Raw genomic sequence first — 8,738 nt, 5'->3', positions numbered from 1 at the left:
CAGAATGATGGTGGAAAGTGTCTTTGGACGTTTAAAAGGTTGCCAGGAGCCCGGTGGCACTTTAAAGACTAACAGATTTATTTGGGCATAAGCTTTCGTTGGTAAAAAACCTCACTTCTTCAGACTCCTTGTTGTTTTTGTGGATACAGACTAACACAGCTATCCCCTGATAAAAGGTTGCTGGTACTGTTTGCTTACTAGGTTAGACCTCAGTGAAAGCGATATGTGAAACAAAGGGAGAAAAGTTTCTGCCGGGGTGGGGGGTTGAGGCAGATCGCCTGGCAGCCAATTTTGAGCAACCAGACACCAGAGTCATAAGAAGAACACATCAAGGGGCTCTGCTCTCCATGAGGCTTTGAAAGCCAGTTTCAGCAATGAGCCAGAGTAATGACACACTTATCTATGTTCTTTCTTACCAAACTGTCCCCTCTATTGCATTTTCTCCCCTGTAAACTCCACCCCCACCAACCACCTTGTGTTGAATGAATAAAGAGCCTTTTCCCCTCAATCTGTTAAGTTTTATTATGCACACAAACATACAGAGACAACAAAGAAAAGTAAGATAACCTGGGGCAAAAGGGCTGATAACACTGTGGGGGGAGAAACAAGGAAAGCTTGCTTACAGATGCATTACAATAACAATCGAAGGTGTGGGAATGGGCACCTTCTGGTCCTTGTGCCCTCCTCTTGTGTTGAGTGCAAGGGATAGCGAACTCTCCCTCGCCCCTCCACCCCCCCCGCCTCATAGGACATTTGGGAGAGGAGGATGTAGAACTGGGCAATGATGGCAGCAGGTTCAGCATAGGCTGCAGAGGGATTCTAGCATCCAGCTGCCTTTCTTAAACTTCAGCCAGATGCCTCAACATGTCTGACTGCTCCTTCATAATCCGCAGCATCTCTTCCTGCATGGCACGTTCTTGTTCCTTACATACTCGCCTGTCCTCCCTGTCCATGTCCTTGGACAGTGTAATCCTTCATGCTCTGAGCTCCGTCTTGTCACTCCCTGAGGTGTGCATTAACTCATTGAACATGTCCTCCAAAGTCTTCTGTTTCTGCCTTCTAATCTGGGAAACTCTCTGTCCCAGTGTAGAGGATGCACCCGACGGACAAGGTTTCAGCTGCAAGGAATGCAAAGCACAAGGGTAGCATTGACAGTGCATACATTGTTTCTGGTGCAAGGTTTTGTTTTGTTTTTTTTTTATTAAAAAACCCACCCCTCAATACACTTAACTGAAAGCCACAATGTAATCACAACCGCTGGCTATTGCAAGAGTCAGTTTGCTGCTCCAGCCATGGTGAGTAAGGCCACAAGGCATGGGCAAGAGGTCTTGTGCTGTTGCTTTTGTAAAGACATCCTTGGGATCACAGGATGGAACTTGAGAAAAGCCCCCTTTCCCATAGCAACCTGGGCGGTGGTTGAGGACAGGAACCAGTGTAAAGCTCCCCAAATAGTTTGTTACAAAAACAGCATGGCACTGGGGCGGGGCGGGGGGGAGAGGGGAAGGGATACAAACAGAAAGCCCCTCCCCACTTTTTTTCCAGTGCTGTTTGCAATACCCGGTGATCCCTTCCAATGATAGCATGTTTGGGAAAGCATGGTTGCATGACTCATATTTCACCAAACAAGGGGCGGATTACTTGTTGAATTGTTTGCGGTTTAAGGGCTAGCATTGAAAACTTCCCCTCATTTCTCCTAGGTGACCCTATGTGATATCACTCTCCTGAGGGTAATGGGTGGCAAGGGAGCAGATGCTGCAAGCATCTGGGTACAAACCTGGTCCTTATGCTGGAATGCTGTATGCTGCAATTATGCCAGTAGAGTTAATACTGGAGTGGCACGGGAAAATGTCCTACTGTGGTGGACAAAATAAGGCAGCCCTTCCCAGAAACCTTCTGCAAAGGATTGCAGAGTACCTCCATGAAAACTTCCTAGAGATCTCCATGGAAGATTCCCGCGCCATCCCCGTGCACATAAATAGTCTTTTTCAGAGAGCACCCTTTTCATAGCTGGAATGGCCACTGATAACACTACATCTACATTTTTGTTCAGATTAAACATAAAAAATAATAGCAAGTAACCCCTACAGTTTGATTGCAAATGTGTACTCACAAGAGGTACCTTCCCCGGCATCATGCTCTGCCGTCGATTGGTCCTGTGAAGGGACGGTCTCCAGGGGGGCAAGTGGGGCAATTTGCCCCAAGCCCTGCAGGGGCCCCCAAGAGAATATAGTATTCTATAGTACTGCAACTTTTTTTTATGGAAGGGGCCCCCCAAAATTGCTTTGCCCCAGGCCCCCTGAATCCTCTGGGTGGCCCTGCTTGCTTGTCAGGGAGAATGGGTCCTCTGCTTGCCTACCTTACATTTTCCTCCTCTTCCTTGTCAACAATGTCCTCCTCGTTGTTGCTTGAGGTCGCCTGGGAGGTATCCACTGAACGTTTTGGGGTAGTTGTGCGGTTGCCACTGAGAATCGCATGCAGCTCCTCATTAAAGTGGCATGTCTGTTAGGCAGAACCAGAACAACTGTTCACCTCCCTTGTCTTCTGGTACCCTCCTTTATTTTCACAAGGCACTGCTGCGTGTTCCTGGTGTAGCCCTTCTCCACCATGCCCTGCACAATCTTGGCATAAATGTCAGCGTTTCTTCTGCTGGACTGGAGCTCTGCCTGCACAGACTCTTCTCCCCAGACAGCAATAAGATCCACCACCTCCTGTGTACTCTATGCTGGAGCGTGTTTGCAGCCTTGAGTCTCCATGATCAGTTGTGCTGGTGAGCTCTCTATGCTGATCAAACAGGAAATGAACATTCAAAAGTTCCCAGGGCTTTAACAGCAATGTGTCTGTTTCCTGTGTACCTGGCTGACATGAAGTGGAGTTGAAAGTACTCTCCAGAGCGGTCACAGTGGAGCACTCTGGGACACCTCCTGGAGGCCAATTCACTTGAATTACACAACACAGCGTCTACTACACTATCCCCATGTTGACCCATGATGTCAAATCAACTGCTACGCCTCTCGTGGAGGTGGAGTATAGAAGTTGACTTTACAGGCTACTTAGGTCAATGGAAGGGACTCAGTAGCATGGACACATATATTACTAGATCAACTTAACGTGGCTTATGTCAACCTAAGTTTGTAGTGTAGACCAGGCCTAAGCTTGTTGGGTAGGGCTGACAACTACTTTGGTGTTTGGGGATGGTGTCAGTTTTCTCCAAGCAATCCACTTGTGGACTGTTCACAGGTCACATGAAGCATTTGTAGTGCATATTACATTTGGGAGTGTTATTGAAAGCTGCTTCTTGGAGCAGTGCCTTTCTAACCAACATAGACCAAGCAGTTGCTGCTTAACAAATAATAATAAAAATAATAGCAAGCAACCCTGTGTTGCAATGCAGGGTCTTTTTTGCTGCACCCTGGTGAATTATTTGCTCAGCTGGGTGATGATGTTTGGCACAATCAGTAGAGACACTTAGTTTTCTTGGGTGGCGGGGGGATATATTTGAGTTGGGTGGGAGAGCACATTTTGGTGAGGTGGAGTTGGGCAGGGAGTGTTTTTTTTGTTCTGGATTTTGGAGCTGAGAGAAAGATTTAAAATATTGGAAATATTAATGAGACAGGAGGATGCAGGGACAGATGATCCCAGCCCAGCTCCGTGAGAGGGCCAGGAGGACTGGGGGCAATGGGGCCAGGACAAGCCCATCCCCATCCAGGGCAGTGGGGCCAGAGAGTCGCAGGGGCAGGACGATCCCAGGCGGGTCCCGCAGGGGCAGTGGGATCGGGGCACAGGCCCGTGTGCTCGGGTTGGCGGGGTCTGCGCGAGGGAGCCTGTGTCACGCCCTGAGCGGGGAAGCCCGGCCCTATCGGGGCAGCGAGTCAGGCTGACTGACACCTAACCCCCCTCACCGCCGCCATGACAGGTACCGAGGCGGAAGTGACCCATTGGCTCGAGGAAGAGTGTTTGCTATCGCCGCCGAGTGGAGATCACACGACGCGAACTGTCCTTCCGGTTCCTCCGTGACGTGAACACGCTAACGTTACCTGATGCCCTTTCGCTCCCCCCTCCTCCATCATGGCGGCGTCTGTAATTTAGGGCCGCTGGGAGCGCCGCGCGCACGCACAGGTTGGAGGCAGCGCCGCGCGTCCGCTGCCGCTGCCGCCGCCTCGCGAGACTGAGGTAAGGGGTCTGCACTCTGCGCGCGCCCCTCCTCGGCGCGCGTGCGGCTCGTGGCGAGGGGGATGGGGGTTCCGCGCGGCGCCCCCGGGATCGGACTCGGTGCCTGGAGAACTGTCACTGGGGGAGAGGACGAGCGGGGGGAGGGGCGGTCGCGAGCCCGCGGGGGGGGGGGCAGTGTCAGTACCGGGGACGGGGCGGGAGAAGCTCCCTTCCCCCCCACTGGTTGCCTGGCCTCTCGGTGGGGAGGGGGCTGCGCCCTGCGGTGCGACCCTCGCCCTCCCGCGTGTGCGCGCGCGGGGGACCGGCTGGGATGCGGTGGCTGAAGGACGTGCCCCCCCCCCCACCGGGCGCTGACTGAGCGGCGGCCCCGGGGCGAAGGCTGCTGGCCCGAGCGCTCCTCGCTGAGGCCGGCGCCCCCCGCCGCGCCGCGCTGGTGCCACAGGTGAGGGACTGGCGCTGCCGCTGCCCTAGGCTGGCACCTCCCCAGCCCCGCGCTCTGCCCTTCCGAGAGCAGGTCCTGAGCCCCGGCCCGGCCCCTCCTGCACGGGGTCTGACGGATTCCTCCCTTCGGGAGAGGGGGAAATAGGGTGACCAGACAGCAAGTGTGAGAAGTCGGGACAGAGGGTGGGGGGTAATAGGAGCCTATATAAGAAAAAACACCAAATATGGGGACTGTCCCTATAAAATCGGGACATCTGGTCACCCTAGGGGGAAACACCGTGCTGGACCCGGGGTCCAGCTCGTCCGCAGCCCTCGCTGCGTCTCAACCTGTGCCAGGTGCTTGGAGGGGGACGTCACGTGCCAAAACCCTGTAAGGGGCAGTTCTTTTTAACTGTTTATTTAGCAAGTTTTAACAAGTTCAGGAATCCTTGCCGTGTAATTATGAGAAACAAAGCAATGGTTCCCTCAGTGAGCTTTTATTCAAAGACACATAACCTTGTACAGAAGAAGTGTACAATGCATCTGAAGAAGTGGGTTTTTTACCGATGAAAGTGTATGTCCAAATAAATCTGTTCGTCTTTAAGGTGCCACCAGACTCCTCATTGTTTTATAGGAATATAGACATCCACTCTTTCTGTTTAACGGGGTTACCGTATTATAGAGTGAGCATCGTTACAACACTCATAATATGTCATTCTAGTGATCTTACTAAACTGAGTGAAATCTCTGTACACACATTTAACAGACCAGGTATGTCGATCAAATGTTAATATTCAGATAAATTGGACAAATGTGCTGGGTTTTTTTTGCAAGTGAATGAGCTTTGAGTATTAAAATATCAAATATCTAACTATCTTTAATGGATAATTTTGGAGGGAAGTTTAAAATGTAAACAAGGAATAGTGTGGAGGATCTGAATGGCAAATGATTCGGTAGCATATAGATCAGGTGGCCGAAGGATGCGACTATTGGCTGCACAGGTATATGTGCCTGCATTGGAGTGCATGTGCTGATACAGCATGCAGCCATATGATTTCTGTTCATTCCTACCTTACCGACTGACTTATTGTTTTGATTTGCCTCTTGCCATTTCTCTATCTTTAGAGGTATTCATACCTCACTCATCACTGGAGTATCTGTGCATCCTGAAAGGACTGTGCAGGTATCCCATGGACTATATGTGTGTGAATGTTTTTAAACTAATATACCAGTTGGTTAACTTATATTTTAACTATTTTTAATTTATGCAACATGAAATTAAATGGCATTGCAAACTACTAAAATGAATGAAAACTGTAATACTTAACTTAATGGAAATTGGAGTTTTAATGATTTATCAACATCATGGTTTAAGGTCAAAGTTTGCAAAAGGTTGAGAACCTCTTCTTTAGGTCATTTAATTGTTCTTTTAAAAAAAATCAAACCATTTGTTTATGGGAGAATGTAACTAAATGAGCATTCTGAGGTTAACTAAAACCACACCCCAAATAAATGACTACCACAGAACTTTTTACTGTTTTTCAAGTACTTCCATCTATTAAGTGTCACTTGAGAAACAGAGACAAGGTGGGTGAGGTAATATCTTTTATTGGACCAGCTTCACTGGTGAAAGAAAAGGTTTCCAACTACACTGAGCTTTGAAGAAGAGCTCTGTGTAGTGTCAAAGCTTGTCTCTTTTCACCAACAGAAGCTGCTCCAATGAAAGGTTTTACCTTACCTACCTGTCCTGGGACCAGCATGACTACAATACCACTACAAAACTACTTGAGAAATAGTAATAGATGAAATATTGACTCATTTCCAGTAGCAACTGAAATGTTTAAATTCTGATGAATTTTTGACCATTTACTAAAACCAGTTAGTGTCACTTAGGCCTGGTCTACACCTAAAATGTAGGTCGACATAACTACCGTGCTAAAGGGTGTGAAAAATCCACATCTGAGCGCCATAGCTCTACCAACTGAACCTCTGGTATGGATGCAGCTAAGTCAATGGAAAAATGCTTCTGTCAACCTAGGGTACAATTGTTTGGGGAGGTGGAGTTTCTACAGCGTGAAAAACCCTTTCCGTTGCCGTAGTCTGCATCTGCACTACGGGAGACAGCAACGGAGCTATTGGCGCCTTAACTATGCTGCTGTGGCACACGTAGTGCAGATGTGGCCAGAGTAGCAATACTTCAAGATGTGTGTGGTTATTTCCCAACTCCTGCAAAAGCAGGTGATATGGAGAATTCTAGCAGATGAAGGAGACATTCTCAGAGACCAATACTGCCAGGTTAAACCAGGGTGGGAAAAAGTGATTATTTTTTTTAATATAAAAATTATTTTTAATTTAAATTGGATTTCTTGATTTTGTTATATAAATTATTTTTTTTCTTTTTAAAAATAAACCTGTTGAAAATGAAATCTGAATTTAATATAAAATGTTAAGACCTAAACTTATTATTTAGTTGTAAATGTGAAACATGTTCTGATAAGAGTTTAGGTATCCAAAACGTATAAGGTTGTTTTGTTAATAAAAATAAATTTATATGCTGTTTTGTGCATTTAAATTCCAGCTATGACCCGAATGCAGCTTGACACAAATCGCGAGCAAAAGTTAATTATGTAGTAAATAAGCAATACATCATTAACCGTTTCCTAACATACTAAAAATGTTCAATTAATAAGAATCTGAAAATGTTAAGCTATATAATTTCTTAAACAAATATATGTAGTTATAATGTACCCTTCAATGTAGCAAAAGGATGTATCAGAGTTACAACAACCAGTGAGATTGCACCTTTCTTTAGAATGGAGGTTCCCCAAACTGTGGGGTGTGCCCCCCTAGGGGAGCATAGAGGAATGTTTGGGGGTGTGACTGGGGTCCAGTCCAGCCTCTATGTCAGCCACCCAGCTCTGTTCCTGGCCCCAGTCCCACGCCTGCTGGCCCCGGCCAAGGTTCCTCTCCTGCCCCCAGTATTGACCCCTTTACCCTGTCAATGTCCTCTGCACTCCCCTGAGCTGTAGCCCCACTCCCAGCTTGGGGAGGGGTGCGGACAGGGATAAGCAAGGGGGCATGAGTTAAAAAGTTTGGGGTCCACAGTTTTAGAAAATAACTGACATATAAATGGAAAAGTTGATTAAAATTGATTGTTAAAATCAGTGTTTTCCACTTGATGATTTAAATAATCATTTTAATACCTTGATTTAAATCAATCCACTAGTCCAGTGGTTCTCAGACTTTAGCAACCTGAGGACCCCTATTTTGATTTAAAATTTGTAGCAGATCCCCAAGCTGGCTTTTTATTTTCCCTGGGGATGCTCAACCCCCGCTCTGCCTCCACTCCACCCCTTCCCCTAAGCCCTACCCCACCTCTTCCTGCCCCTGCTGCACCCCTGCCCCTCCTCTTCCATGTGTCTTACTATCCCTTCCCCCGCAGGGTGCAGGAGGCACTTGGAGGGGGGAGGAGGAGTTGATCAGTGAGGCCGGTGGCCCCGGACATGACTTGCGGACCCCTGGAGTACTTGGGCTCCAGTTTGAGAACCTCTACACAAGTCCACTCATAGTTTCAGTTCAAAAACATCTTGCAGTGCTTCTCTGAACTTGTAGAGCATTTCATTGACTTTCTTGTTGTGCTGGTATGAGGAATGATCTTCATATGTTTATGACCAGTGAAGCTCCTTGGGATCTGTTGTTTTCTAGTAAAAAGTGCAATGTAAATACAACATCTTAGATTAAGGTGCCATATAAAGTGTAATGGGTGAACTGGCTGAACTGAGACTCATAACTATTTTAAAGTATTATGCTGGAGAGATGCTCAGAATTGTGGAATATTTCAAAAGTGTGCTGCTTTAAAAATCATTTTAATTTTAAGGCTATGTCATCACTGTAGCGATCACTCAAGTTAGCCTAGCTTGAGTGAGAGTGGCCACACTGCCAAAAAAAAATACTTGAAGAGCCCAGAGTGATTGTGTTAGCAGCTGACAAGCTGTGCTTACTCAAGCCATAAACTAGACCCCCTGGTGGGCCAGCAACTTTAGAGGCAACACTTGAGTTATAACTTCAGTGAACACAAGCCGGAACAGGGCTGCTACACTTGAGGCTGTGTTTATTTCTAGAGTGTTAAATAGACTGCTGTAAGGATA

At 47.4% G+C, this 8,738-nt stretch overlaps 1 protein-coding gene and 1 long non-coding RNA gene across 7 annotated transcripts in view; one reads left to right on the top strand and one right to left on the bottom strand.

Annotated features, from left to right (window-relative positions):
• Nucleotides 1–557: 557 nt before the first annotated feature.
• Nucleotides 558–4,110, bottom strand: LOC120408856. Its single transcript, XR_005600989.1, has 4 exons — nt 4,035–4,110; nt 2,357–2,781; nt 1,775–1,853; nt 558–1,118 (listed from the first exon to the last, which is right to left on the bottom strand). It is a non-coding gene; the product is annotated as an uncharacterized LOC120408856 (long non-coding RNA).
• The window catches only part of BCL2L13 (BCL2 like 13), a 78,101-nt gene continuing 73,415 nt past the window's right edge, over nt 4,053–8,738 (top strand). For 3 of the 6 annotated variants that reach the window (XM_039545991.1, XM_039545961.1, XM_039545998.1), the window contains exon 1: nt 4,053–4,170. The gene's annotated coding sequence lies outside the window, so the exon portion shown is untranslated. Of the gene's footprint in view, nt 4,171–4,465; nt 4,613–7,168; nt 7,199–8,213; nt 8,232–8,738 lie in introns of those variants that run through there. The other 3 variants (XM_039545964.1, XM_039545971.1, XM_039545980.1) reach the window with 3 other exon arrangements.

This window comes from Mauremys reevesii, linkage group 1 (assembly GCF_016161935.1).
Source record: "Mauremys reevesii isolate NIE-2019 linkage group 1, ASM1616193v1, whole genome shotgun sequence".
In the NCBI taxonomy this organism is placed as follows: domain Eukaryota; kingdom Metazoa; phylum Chordata; order Testudines; family Geoemydidae; genus Mauremys; species Mauremys reevesii.
Note: the sequence above shows the minus strand (reverse complement) of the source record. Positions and strands in the feature narration are given on the sequence as shown.